This window comes from Furipterus horrens, unplaced genomic scaffold (genome assembly GCF_987537825.1).
Source record: "Furipterus horrens unplaced genomic scaffold, mFurHor1.1.pri manual_scaffold_11, whole genome shotgun sequence".
In the NCBI taxonomy this organism is placed as follows: domain Eukaryota; kingdom Metazoa; phylum Chordata; class Mammalia; order Chiroptera; family Furipteridae; genus Furipterus; species Furipterus horrens.
In genome coordinates this window covers 2,745,956-2,759,703 of record NW_028327181.1, presented here as the reverse complement: position 1 = coordinate 2,759,703, position 13,748 = coordinate 2,745,956, and the positions used below count along the sequence as shown (strand labels likewise).

At 60.1% G+C, this 13,748-nt stretch overlaps 1 protein-coding gene across 2 annotated transcripts in view; it reads right to left on the bottom strand.

Moving 5' to 3' along the window:
- PITPNM2 (phosphatidylinositol transfer protein membrane associated 2) overlaps positions 1–13,354 on the bottom strand; it is a 100,893-nt gene extending 87,539 nt beyond the window's left edge. For both annotated transcript variants that reach the window (XM_090292754.1, XM_090292753.1), the window contains exon 1: positions 13,292–13,354. The gene's annotated coding sequence lies outside the window, so the exon portion shown is untranslated. The remainder of the gene's footprint in view (positions 1–13,291) is intronic.
- Between the last annotated feature and the right edge of the window lie 394 nt (positions 13,355–13,748).

Here is a 13,748-nt window from a genome sequence, read left to right as displayed (position 1 = left end):
CCCCTCGCAGGTTCCAGACGAGCGAGAACCACGTGGCGATGGGACAAGCTGCTCCAAAGCCTCGTCTGTCCTTTTTGTGACCTGAGACTGGATCTTCCTCACTTCCCAACGTCCTCGGACCACGTCTACGCGCACAGTTCGCGGCAGCAACCACGCTCATGGGGCCGGGCGGCCGGCACCCCCTCCATCTCCAGGACGCTGTCCATCTTCCCAGGCGGAAACTCGGTCCCCGTGAAACACTCGCGCCCCCCCCACCGTCCGTTCCTCCACCCGTTCGGGGAACATCTGTGAATGATGACTCTTTAAAGATAATGTCCTTACTTGGCAAAAGTATTTTGCAATTTTACAAGTTCTGGGGTAATTTTAAAGCTCGTGGAGCTTCTCAGCTCCTTGGTGATGAACGATCTGGCCAAGGAGGACAAGGCAGCCCCCGCCCCCGCCCCCGCCAGGAAGAACCCTCCAGGCCACACCTGCTCCAAGGAGTCCCGCTGCCCCATCCCCGCAGGCCTTCTCCTCAGGCTGCGCCAGGGGCCCTGCGAGCGGAGCCGTTTGCGGTAGAAAAAGCTCTCACACGTTTTTCTCCTAATTTTCATTTAACTTAAAAGCTCTTCCATGCCTGGGGTTTGAGGTTACAAACCACCGCCTCGTGCGCACGGCCAGGGGAGCGTCAAGGGGCCCAGCCTTTACGGAGAGCACCGAGCACCCGCTACGGGAAATCGGAGAGCACCCCCGAGCGCCCCGTCCTGCGTCTGGCTGCCGTCCCGCAGCTCTGAGAGGGCATTTGCACAAAAACCCGTGTACCAGGCTGCTCTCCACGGCCCTGTCAGCTTCCCGTTCTCTGCTATTAAAATCAAAAGCGCCGTGCAAAGGGAGCTGGTTTAACAAAACGGTGGGGCTTCCAGCAGCCCAACGCCATGTCCATCATCAAAAAGGCGCGGGCGATCTGCATGGGCCAGCAGAGGCCCGCCTCCAGGGTTTATGGCCTGCTCAGTCCAAAAGCAGGCGCGCAAGGGGGGCAGCTACTAGCAGCTTTTTTTTTTTTTTTTTTTTTTTGTAATGCATATTCATACAAGCCGAGATGCTCTGAAAAGAGACACATACACAAAATCCAGCACCTGCGGTTGTACGCAGAGTGCGAAGGGTGTCTGTTCCCCCTGCCGGCCCTTTGCCATTTGGTACCAAGAATGCGTGACTTATCAAAACAACGTCCCCTACGTCAGGTGGGATCTTCGTTATCTGTTGCATGACTTTGTGGCCATCGATAAGCCCTAAGTGACACAGGTCAGGGAATGGGGCTAATTTATCTTTAAAACCTTGCCCCCGGCCCCGGTGTGGTATCCCATAGGACTTTTCGGGCGCTGTGTAATTTTCTCTTAAGCAGATGAAGGAATGAGTTGAGTGAATCATTCAGCCGAGGGAACCGTGAGGAAGAGCATTGCAGAAGGAAGTCATGCTCTTGGAATTCTAGAATCCTGAGTTGTCCGGGGAGGAAGAGGCTGAGTGGAGGCAGAGACAGATGGACCACTGAGATGCAGGGGGGAATATTAATATTGATAATAACATTAAATAACAATACTAAAGGAAGATGCTCACCATGGATGGGGTGGTTAAGTTGACGGTAAACGCTTACTTGAATAGGAGATTTTTTAATTTGAGATTTTACACTATTACAGGTTTCTAAAAAGCCAGCATTTAATGTTTCTTTTGAAATAGCAAAATGCAAAGAAAATACCAGGTGGTCCAAACAATTCTAAGATATATTTTTTGGGTCCACATTGACAGTCTACCTTCTCATTCTGTGAACTACATATTCCCAAAGAATCAGAAAGATTGAAAAAACCATGACCCTCCAGGGAGCTGTTACCATTTTCAAGCGCTCTCGAGGGATCGCGGTACGCCCAGCTCAGGGACTCTAGCCTCCTAGCCCCCAGCTCTTGCCCTAAGAACCCCCAGACCCAGCAGACAGACTGGCAGCAACCTTGACCATTTAGAAGTGGGTCGACCAGGACAGCACCCGTCATAAAGACCAAGGAATTTCCATCCTCAGAAAAGTACACGGGCCCCCTTGGGCAGTCCTACAAACACTACCGTTAAAATAAGGCAATAATAATAATTAATAATAATAATAATGATAATAATAACTGATAGTAGCAGCAAAGCCACCGAGGAGAGAAAAGGAAAAATAAATAAAGAGGAAAAGCTACTGAAAAGGGGATCACGGGGAGCCCGTGGCTCAGCACGACGGACGTCTGGGAGACGCAGCCCAGACACGCTTCCCAAGGCCTCCGAGGACAGCCCGCAGGTGACGTGGGGGCTTCGTCTGCGTAGCCCCAGCCACGAATGGACGACCCAGTGACCCAGAAAGACTGAGTTCTACCCGGAGCTCGCTGCGTACTGACAAAGAGGCCAGAAACACTTCAGGACAGACCGGGATGCTCAGGGGGAGGCGGTGAGGTACGCCCTCGTCCCCCGGCGCAGCTGGCTGACAGGTGTCCTCGGACAATGACGAGGAGGTGGCTGTGCTCTGGTTTCCAGCAGGAGTCCATGATTGACTTCCAACAAGCAGATTCTTCCCCTCAGCACCCCATTGCCACTCAACACGGCGCCCTGGTGGCCAGAGCAGGGACCTGGACAAGCCAGAGGGGCAGAGCCCGTCTCAGAGAACACGCAGAGGTCCGCCTCTCCAGTGGCACCTGTCGCCCGGGTAGGCTAAGCTTAAAACGATGGCCTCCCAGCCTTTGTAATAACAGCTGAGTGGGGGGTGAATGTGCCCAAAACCTCTCGGAGATTCCTCAGGAGAACCCGCGGGGCAGGGGATGTCCTCTCCGTCCCAGGTGAGGACTTCTGGCCGCAGGAGGTGAAGTAACATGTGCTGCACCCCACAGCCAGAAGGGGTCCCACCCCGCTTAGGGCCTGGGTCTCCTGACTCCGCGTCACACCGCTGTGCACGGAGCACTGAACGGGAGGCTTGGCCTTGAGAAACACTGGCCGGGCCCTGGGGGTGGGGGGGTGGTCAGGGGTGGCGTGCAGACATCATACCGTCGCCCCTGAGTCTCCCGGGGGGCTGGCGGCTGTCTGAGGTCACGGCGTGTCCCTCTTTCTCCTAACCAGAAAATAAGGCCACTGGTTTGTGGACAGCCAAGCAGGCAGGTGCAAGAAGGGTCCCTTCCTGTCCCAGTGGCCAGCTGGTCACCCCGACACAGGAAGGGTCGGCAGCTGCTTATTTATCTGGCGACTTGGCCACCATACTGCCTGCCACAGGACCTCTCGTTCCTGTTCAGTGTGTCAGTGTGGAGAACCCACGGGGGACGCTGATGCCGCTGCCGGACACCAGCACGCACCCTCCTTGCCGAGGGCTCTGCGCCACGTCCTCCGGGCCGCGTCCTGGTTTCCGGCGGGAGTGGCAGTTCAGAGCGACGAGTGAGGGTGGGGTCATCCTGGGACCGACAAACCAACCGACCAACCGACTGACGGGATCACAGGGGGCGCCTCTTGGAGCCGCGTCTTCCGGATGCTGGCGGGCCCGGAGTCCCTCCTCGCCCAGACCCCAGCAGCACGCGGCGCTCCTCCGCGTCCTCCCAAAGCGCTGCCAGGCCGTTTCCCTGTGCGCACCGGATGAAGTCAGTGCTGGGTGGAGATGCTCTTTCTCACGCTGAGAGCCCAGCCCAGCCCTCGGTCTCACTGTTTTTCAGAGCCATGGATGCTGAACTTCACCAAATGCTTTTCTGGCATCTTTTGGAAGGGTGTACGCTTATTTCCTTGTAACAGACCTCCGGGTATTTAGTTCTCGGCTTATGTTTCTGAAGCGGGGCCACACCCGGAGTCGTGAGCCCTGTAATGGCAGAGCGCAGGGGACAGGCCAACCAAACAGCTCCCGCCGGCTCAGACGGGAAAGGAGGGTGCACAGAAAACCGCACACACATGAGCAAACAGGAGCTCCTACTCGTCCCCACGGCAAGGCCATGCTGCCTGTGTGGGCCTCGGCCCTGCCACGTGGCCCATCCTCTCACAAGCCCGGCTGCAGCGCCTGCCCTCAGCAGAGTGTCTCCCTCGCGTCTCGCAGCTGGGAATGCAGGGGACCCTGGGCAGCTGGCATCTGCTCTCTGAAAAGGTATTTATCTTTCCACTCGCTGAGAGCAAGCAAGCACCGAGAAAGGCCATGCCCGGGGTCAGGTGCACAGTGCTCCATAGAGACAGATGTCACTCACACGCAGCCACTGGCCCTGGCCTTAACTGCCAGGAACACCCTCCCCGAAGAGCAAGAGGACCAGGGTGCGTGCGCAGCCTCCGCCAGGACCACGGGGGCGGGCCCCCCTCCCGAGGCCAGGGGCAGCTAGATGCTCTAAAAAGGCAGAGCCAGCGTGCCATCGCCCCCGTCCCACGTGAGGTTCCAAGGCAACCCTGAAGGCCTCTGTTGCACCCCTATTTCCAGAACATTTTCATCATCCCATATAGAAGCTCTGGACTCCGTCCGCTGCCCCGCAGGCCCTGGTAACCATGGTAACCACCATTCTACTTCTGTCTGCATGGATTTGCCAACTTTAGGTCCCTCGTATACGCGGAATCATGCAATGCTGTCCCTTTGGGCCTGGCTTCGGTCCCTTGGCGTGTTTCTGAGATTCGTCTGTGTTGTGGCCTGTGAGAGTCGCCTCCCTTTTCATGACTGAATAGTATTCCATTACCTGGAGAGACCACCTTTTATCTATCCGTTCAGCCGCTGGTTCCTCCGTCTTTAACCAATTCACATTCCCACCATCAGGGCACAAGCGTTGTCATTTCTCCACCAACTCGCCAACGGTTGTCATTTTCCTTTCTGGGGGGCAACAGCCAAGCGCGATTTCAGAGGGAGGAGGAGAGAAGTGCCCCAGGCGATGGCCGAGCCTGGGTGTCCACCCCGTGGTGCCCACAGTCTGTCTGGAGCCGTGGGAAGAACGCTGGTTGCAGAGCCAAGAGGGTCCAGTTCAGTCCCAGCTCTGGGGCTGCGGCTGTGCCACTCTAGACACATGCGTGAACCCCTCTGAGCCCCCGTTACAGCCACTGTCGGAATGGCGCTCATGTGCCAAGTGTCCCTTCCTGCGGGGGGCGGGGAGGTGAACCCACGACAGGAACGGAGGCGAGAGTGTTTCCATAAACTCTGCGGGAAAGGACTCCTCCTTCTCTGCCTTCAAATGGAGAAGCCAAAATGCAGGAAAACGCAGCCAGACAAAGAAGGAGTGGAAAATTTCTCGACGACCTACTGAGGGCAACCGTGGGTCAGACAGCCAGCGGCACACACGCCCGTGCGCACACACACAGCTCTCGGACCTCGCTGCAGCGTCAAAGGCTGCCCCAATCAACAGACACCAGAGCCAGAGAAGCAGGCAGGGCGGGAACTGCCACCCCAGTGAAGGAAGGCCCGGAAGGCGAAGCACCCTGCCCGAGGTCCCACAGCACAGCTAAGGCCAGCATCTCTGTCTCTCTTACACACACATGCACACACACACACCCTGACCGAGGCCCCAGCCCCGACCAGGAAGCCCAGGTTGCCTGGGAACCACTTTCGGGAAGAAGCAGGACCCTCTGCCGTCAGCGGCAGGAAAGCAGGGAGCCTAGTGGCCCCCAGGCTGGCATTTCCATAGTGACAGCATCACAGAGACTTTGTGGCTACAAATAAAACCTCTACCTCCCGAAACCCCAGCTCTAGCTGCACGGGGCTCTCTGAAGCTCAGTGGCCTCAACAGCAAAGAAAGGCCCCTGAGCCGGGGAAAAGGTGGCAACGCACCCAGGACACTGGCAACGCCACGTAAGCCGCCACCTGGGCTCCCCCAGAGCGTCTGCGAAGACTGTCAGCCACGGGTGCCGTGTGGTCAGTGCCAACACGCTTAGGGGCACCCTGGGCTCCGGGCACAGACATTCCTGCCCAGGAGAGCTCCTTCAGGAGATGCCTCTTCAGCCTTGAAAGTCAGAAGTGTCCCTCCTCCAGGTGTGCCTGGGGACAAGTTTCCACACTCAGAAAAGTGTTACCCAAAGCTCTCATTCCCCAGTGGGCTCTCGAAAGCAAACACACACAATTCTGTTCCCTCTTCCGGGAAGAAAAAGAGAAACAACAACAAAATACTCAACTGAAAAGTAACGGGCACAGTTCAGATGGAACCGAATCGGGAAATACCGATGGCTTTTAAAAAAACGCCACAGCACGGGCCAGGTAGCATCACGACGGAGCATGACCACGACCGTGAGGACCTGGGTCAGTGAGGCCGAGTCCCGGCCAGCAGTTAACTTCCTGTGCGGCTGACCCGAATCACGACCTCACTGAGGGGCAGCGGCCCAACGCGTGAAACAGGAGGGTGAAAACACGGGGCCCATACCAGGACCTCTGCGAGCCTCCGCTTCCCGCCTGCAAGACGGGCCCGCAGCACATGTGCGTCCAATGAAGCATCGTGTGCCCCGAGGGTGTAATACAGAAAGGGGGGTAAACAGGAGAGGCCCCTCCACCTCTGCACCTGCAGCCGCGGCCACCCCCAGGCAGTCACCAGGCCGCTGTGCTGGGCACCGGCAAAGACCGATACGCCACCGGCCCCCCGCGCAAGGAGCCGCTGGGCCAGACCACGGCCCCTGCGGTTTGACTCGGGAAGAGTCTCTCTCCTCCCTCCCCTTGAGCAGGAATCTCAGCAGCCGGAAAAGTCCATATTCAAGGTCACCTGGTTGGGTGACATTATGAGCCTCAACCTTCCAAACCCCAGACCTGCAGCTACGGGGGGACACCCAGATGTTCCGAGCTGGCCTGCAGTTCCCTGCCGGGGCCTCGAGACCCGGAATCTCGTCCTCCCTGCGCCCGGCCCCGGGGTCCCAAGCGTTCAGGGAAATGGAGCTGCTCCTGTTCATGGAAAGGTCGCGCCCTTGGACTTGGTTTTTTTCCACTGCTCCTTCCGGCTTGCCTGCTCATGAGATTATGAATTCCTTTCTCCCTGCTGCTGGAAAAACGGAACATTCCTCAGGACCGGGGATGCTGACGGAGGGGGGGTAACGTAAGTAAAACGGGAGTCATCGGGCTGGCAACCCTGGGACGCAGGTGCGCAGGACAGGCTGCGGCAACGCTGCGGGGAGTCACCCGCGGCCGGGGACCCAAATCGGAGTGGCGCTCGGCTCGGGCCACCGGCCGCACAGCCGCACGCTAACAGCTGCCTGGGGACACGGCCCCACAGCCCCATGGCGCCCGCACAAACGCCCCGGCTGCGCTGGCCCCAGCCAGCACTGAGGGGTGCCTTCCCAAGCCGGTTCATGCAAACCGCCCCCTGCACCCGCGGAACGGGCCCCTGCAGAAGCAGGCTCGGCTCTGCTGCCACGTGTCACACACTAGGAGGGAGAAACGAGGCCTCGGTGATGCTTGCCCAATGGACGTGTGAGCGAGGAAGAGTGCTTCGGAGCGCGGGGGCTTCTGTTACTCACGGCGTTTGGTGCTGGGTTCTTAAGCTCCTCAGGCAAATGTCCTCGGAGCCCGCAGTTAGGGACTGAGGGCCGTGGGCAAGGCTGCGGAGCCCCCCCCCCCCAGGTGGTCCAGCCGCAAGGAGTGTGCGGCCTGTCGGATGCTTCCAGAAGCAAACACCAAATAAGTGGGCACCAGCCGGGCCTGGCTGTCGCTGTGGACACAATGTCCCCGCCTCGGTGAGCCTCACCCCTGCGGGTTTCAAAGGACTTCAGTGCTTTCCTCCTTTGATTGCCCAAGAGGGGAAAATTCTAACTGCTGACAATGTTTGGTTTTTCTCCCTCTTGTGGAAAAAAAAACAAAAAACGCAAGTGAGAAGTCAACTCTTACAAAGTGCCAAGAAAAGCAATTAATGGGCCCTTCAGCAGGACGGGGGGAGCGGACGCGCCTCGGCTGAACCGGCCTGGACCGCCTTCCGGACCTGGGGGGTCCTGCCTCCCAGCCAACCCCTGCTAAGAATGGGAAGGGCCACCTCTTATCCCCTGACAGCGCCCCACCCTGGTCCCTCAAGTCTCTAATCTCCCACCTTCTCAGATGGCCCTCCAAGGGGCTGTAGGGACAGCGGGGGTGGGGGGCAGGCAGAGGACGGGGGTGCAGTTGGCAGTGCCCACTGAGCTGGCCCTCCCTCCAGGCCTCACCCAGGACACTGCCAGGTGGGCCTCCCTGGGGCTGGGTTCCTCTGTGGCCCGAGGCTGCAGGTCCTGACTCAGTCCCTCCATGGCAGTCCCAGGAAAGGGCCCCGCCCTGCTCCACAGCACAGCCCAGGCTCCCGCCAGACCCTCAGGAGAGCTGGGGAGTAGGCGGAGGAAGCCCCCCAGCTGCCAAAAGAGAAAGTTCCATCCTTGCCGTGAACTACCTAGCCAAGAGAAACACAGCCTCAGCGGGAAGAGCAATAACCTGCATTACTGCTGTGCCAACTGTCCCCAGGGCACGCAGGGCTCACGGCTTTTGGACAGGTTCCCAGGAGTAGTAGGCCAGGATTCTAGGCCCAGGCAGCCCCTGGTTGGCCTGAAACGCCTCCTTTGGAGGACCAGCTCTGCTAGAGGGGCCAGCGTGCGGCCCCGGCCCTCACACACGCAGAGCTAAGCACCAGGGAGGTGACACCACACTGAGGGCCAAACTCGCGGACCAAGGTGGCAGCCGGGTTCCCTGCACCAGGGGGAGACTCACAGGGGAGAGAATCTAGCTGCAGCCACACCTGGAATCCGCCAGCGGTGGCGGCAAGTCCTGGCCGGGCCCCAGCGACCTGCGGAAGCTGAGCGAGTCATCAAACCTCCCCGAGCCTTTCCTCTTCTGTAAAATGCGGGCGCCGAGGTCCTGCGGCTCAGAAATGCCCTGGGCTCCCGCGCATCCCAGCCCTCGGGGAAGCGCGTTGTACCCAGTCGGTCCCCATCACGAGACGCCTTATTTAGGAATTAAATTTTCCCAGCACCCTAAAACCAACGCTCCTGGCGCTCCTGCAGTCCTCTGTGGGCGCGTGCGGAGTGGCGACATTTCTGAGCCATCTGACCTGCTTGTTTTCAGCCGAGGAAAACAAAGGTCCTCACTGGGGTCTGTTTAGTGCTATGATTTTCACACTTTTGTGCCTTTTTGTTGGTGGTTTCACGGCTTAAGATTGCCCCAAGTGCTGTCCGGTGTCCCTGAGCACAGGGAGGCTGTGACGGGCCTCAAGGAGAAAACACGTGTTAGCTCAGCCTTGTTCAGGCTGAGTGATGGTGGTGTCGGCCGAGTTCAAGGTTAATGGGCCAACGAGAGCTACTAAATAAGGCGTCTTTAAACAGGAAGGCACAAAACAGGGCTACGTAGCCATCGGCTGACAAACGCTACGCAGAGGCTCATGGGAACCTCACCCCGAATGCACTTCCCCTGGGAGCGGGGGCTCCGTCGTCACTCGTGCTGGGTTCACGGCACATCACGGGACAGAGTGGCTGTGAGCCCCAAAGCTGGACTGGGCACACAGGACACGTTGTGGTGGAGGTCCCCTGCTCTGTGGGCCCTCCTGCTCCTACCTCGCGCTGAGACAGGGTCCGCCTCAGGGCCCCTGCGTCCCCTCCGCTGCTGCTTGAATCACTCTCTGCCTTCCCCTGCACCCCAACTCCGACCCCTTTCCACGGCTGGGAGACTCCAGGGCGGGGCGCTGAGGGAAAGCTTAGCCAAGGGTGCAAGACTCCGGCAAGGAGAGGGCAGAAGCCGCTTTCTGAACGCTCTCCCCGAAGGCGGAGTGGCCGCCTGTTGATTGCCTGTTACGGGAACCGCCTGCTGGTTAATTGCCTTCCCGTCTTCCGGCAACGGCCGCAGGGAACGGGAGCAGTTGAAGCGAATGCCCGCTCTCCCAGCTGGCGCATTCTTTGTGTCTCCGGCCCTGAAGGTTTTGCAGGGGTTTGTCATGGTGTTTGCCTGGCTAGGCATGTAATGAGGGGCCAGGACAGGTCTTGGGCAAGTCCCTTCTCTTCTGCCAGCCTCCCTTTCCCATGTGTCTCATCCTTAACGGGGTGCAGCCCTCCCCGTTCCAGTGTCTCCAGCCCTCTGACAAGACTGGAGAGGGGTTTGGAAAGGCCTCACCAGGTGCCCCACTTTACCCCCCACCCCAGGCCACTTCTCTCCTCTCACACCAAATCGCCTGTTCTGATGGGGCCTTGGCCACAAACCCAGCTCATAGACTCAACTCCTACACCCTTTACAAGTGCTGTGGTGATCAAAACTCCACCCATTCTTCAAGGCCTCTTCAAATCCCACCTCTTCCAGGAAGTCAACCCTGACTGCCATTCCCAGAAAGGGCGTCTCCTCTCCTGAACTCTGCACACACGGTGTTTGTTACCTGTGAGGGTGTAGCTCCTTGACTGCACCGTCAGCTGGCCTAAGTTTTAGGTGCAACGTTCCTTATTGTATTCAACTCACATATCTGTCCAGTTTCCCGCACACCTTTAGTGATGACTTACAAAGAGTACAGACGAATAGCTTTACAACAACCACACACATCCACACGGACAGTAAAGGAAAGGAGAACTCGGCAGGCTGACCACGAGGGTAAGTGAACACACTTGCTAGATGGGATGTCATGCCAGACACCGAGAATCCTGCCAGCCAGGGAGAGGAGGGGACCACGCAGTCAGCAGAGAGTGTGTGCGTGACATGGGTACGCCCCGGACGACCTTCGGGAGAACCAGCGCCCCTGCCTCTGCATCTCAGCGCCTGTCCCCGGGACACACGGGGCAGGCCAGGCACACACAGACAGGACACGTTTTCCTTTCATCATCAAAGGAGGAAGCAACCTAGTTCCCCCCAAATTCTCAAAGACATTTGTCACATGAGACTCTGTAAGAAACCCCGAGCAGAGCCCCATGTTTTAGAGCAAACCCGACGAGGATCGGCTCTCCTTCATAGCGGCCCAGGGACCCCGCAAATGCCTAACAAACATCAGCGGAAGCACCAGGGACCACCTGGCGACATCAAGCCCAGTGGCAGGGGACCCTCACAAGCAGCTTTCTGCCGAGCGCACAGCCTTGGGAAGCAAGGCTGAGAGGTGGTGGCGGGTGCGTGGCCGCCCGCCCGGACTGATGGCCGCTGCGGCCCGTGGCTGAGGAAGCAGGCGTGAGATGGCTGACCCCGCCTGACAGGACACACGGCCCCGGCGTCTTTTCCAAAAGCAGCAAAGCATGACCTCAAGCCCGGACCGGTGTGGCTCCGTGGGCTGGGAATCATTACAGCAAACTGAAAGGTTGTCAGTTCAATTCCCGGTCAGGGCACAGGCCTGGGTTGTGCATTTCGTCCCCAGGGCAGGTAAAAGCGAAAACGGATCCATGTCTCTCTCTCTCACATCAGTGTTTCTCTTCCTCTCTTTCTCCCTCCCTTCCCCTCTCTCTAAAATCAGTAAAAATAAAAATAAAGAAATACATAAAAAAAGCGTGATCTTGAAGCACCAGAAGTTTCCTCTCCTGATCCATCTCTCTCCAAATAACTGCATATTCTCTGCCACTGGCTCCTCTTGGAGACCAAGTTAGAAGGGCTTAACCGGATGGGATGATTAGAAGACCATCTGCCTGGTGTTAAAATAGGCCTCCGAATCGGGAGGAAGGAGAGATGGGTCCCCGTGAGGGAGAATGTATCAGCAGTCAGCTTGGGGTGGCCCCCCACCATTTATCCAACAGAATCTTTCCGGAGCACTGACCAGGGGCCAGGAATACAGAGAAGCAAGATTCAGCACCAACCCCCCTACCCCACCCAGGAGCCTGGCCTAGCAGGCAGGCCCTGCAAAAGGACACCTGCCATTCCGCTTGGGAACTGGATTTTAGGGGCACAGAGGTGGAGGGCTGGCCCCTCCCTGGGAAGGCCCATGGAGCGCTGATAAGGGACAGGAGGTGAGGACCCCTGACTCCCGGAGGCCAGTCGCCCCCCGCTGCCCCCCATGCATGGTGAGTGCAGACGGCCCGCTCCACACGCACCCCTCCCCCGGGACCGAGTCTGTGCCTGCTCGCACAGCAGAGCATGTACTGTCCTCGTCATTTGGCAAGTCACTCCCCACAAGAAAAACAGCCTCGCTGAACTCACTGTCTCCCTCTGCAAAGGAGAGGGCTGGGGAGGCTCTTCGCAGAGGGATTTAGCAGGAACGGCCAAGGAACCAGATCAGCTGGGGTCGGGGGTTGGGGGGCAGGGGGAGCCAGGGAGGGGCTTCTACTCCGTCCGGATGCTGACTGCACACAGCGTGCTGGCCCAAGACCGTGGCCAGGGGCAAATGAAACACCCTCCTTGCTCCTCCAGGGGCTCACAGTCCAGCAGGCACCGAAGTCACTATAAAATAAGGACCTGGATCCCAAGCAGCGGGAGTCAGAACAGAGACCAGTGCCGCCGGGGGCTTGGGCTGTGGGGGAGATTCGGATGCAAAGTGGGGCGTTTATCACCTCCCCCCCAAAACGGGGGGCGGTCTGTCTTATCTGCTCCAGTGACTCCCAGTGGGGGTGTGGAGAGAGCGGGGAGCAGACCAAGAAAGATGCTCAGATGAGGTTTCTGAAGTGTCCCGGGGTGGGTGGGCAGGCCTGAGACTTCGGAGGCAGGGACAGGGGTGCAGGAGGAGGAACCCAGAATGACAGCAAGTCCGTTAGAAGGGGACGGAGCTGGAGAACTTGCCTTGAAATGGCATTTCTGTTTACTTAGAATATCCACTTGGGGCTTCTAGGGGGAATGAGAGGACCTTATGTAAGGGGACACTCAAGTTCCCTCCCTCCAGGTCACCCCTGAGCCCTACCCGGGTAGGAAAGGTCCTGGCGGCGGGGGTGGGGATGAGAAACACCTCGGGTGACAACAGGAAGGGGGCTGTCTGGATGGAGAGGGGCCAGACTTTCCTCCAGCCGAGCGAGACACCAGGCACCTTCCCTAAGTCCAGGCCCCTCTGGGGGGCCACACCCATGCCTGGGCCCCGACATCCACCGGCCGCCGCGGTCGGGGCTGGACAGAGGTGCGGCTGGAGGCGGGGAGCGGCGGAGGCCGGACAGACGCTTTGCCGCCACTTCCACGGGGCAGGCCCCGCGCCGCACACACACCTGCGCCTTGACCGCGGCGACCCCTGCCCCTGGGGGAGGGAAGCCCTCTCCACCCCGGGTGCAACCGACGGAAAGGCGAACATTGGCGTTTGGGGCCCGAATCCGGAGGGCCGGAGACCCCCGGAGCCGGGCTCGGGGCCACGTCCTGAGCCCCGGGTCCCCGCGCGCCCGCCACACCCTCCCCGCGCGGGTCGGCCGGGCCGGGGCCTCTCCCCGCGGAGCCCGGCCCTCGGGGCTCCTCGCCGCCCGGGGACGCGCCGCCTTCCGGCCGGGCCGCGGACACACTCACCCGCTCGGCGCGGCCGCCGCTCCGTCCTCTCCGGCCGCGCTGGGCCGTTCACGCCGCCGGGGAGGCGCCGGCCCCGCGGCCCCCGCCCGGGCTCCGCGCGCGCCCGCCGCCGCCAGCTGACCCCGCGCGAGCGGCCGGGCCCCCGCGGGCATGCTCCGGGCCGTCGGCGGGGGCGGGCGGCGGGCGCACGTGCGGGCGGCCGGGTCTGCGCGCTCGCGGCGGGCGGCTGGACAGCTCTCCGCGTGGCCGCCGCTCCCCGCGCGCGCCGGGCCCGCCGCGCATTCCCTCCTCCGGCGGCGGCGCTGCGCCTCCGTCAGGCCGCGCGGGGAGCGGCGGCGGGGCCGGGCCAGGGCCGCCTCCGCCGGAAGGACCGGGCCGCGTGGGCTCCCGTCCCCGACCCCCAGGGCCGTCCCGGGGCGCAGGTGCCAGCCCTCCTGCTCCTGTCACACGGTAGCCG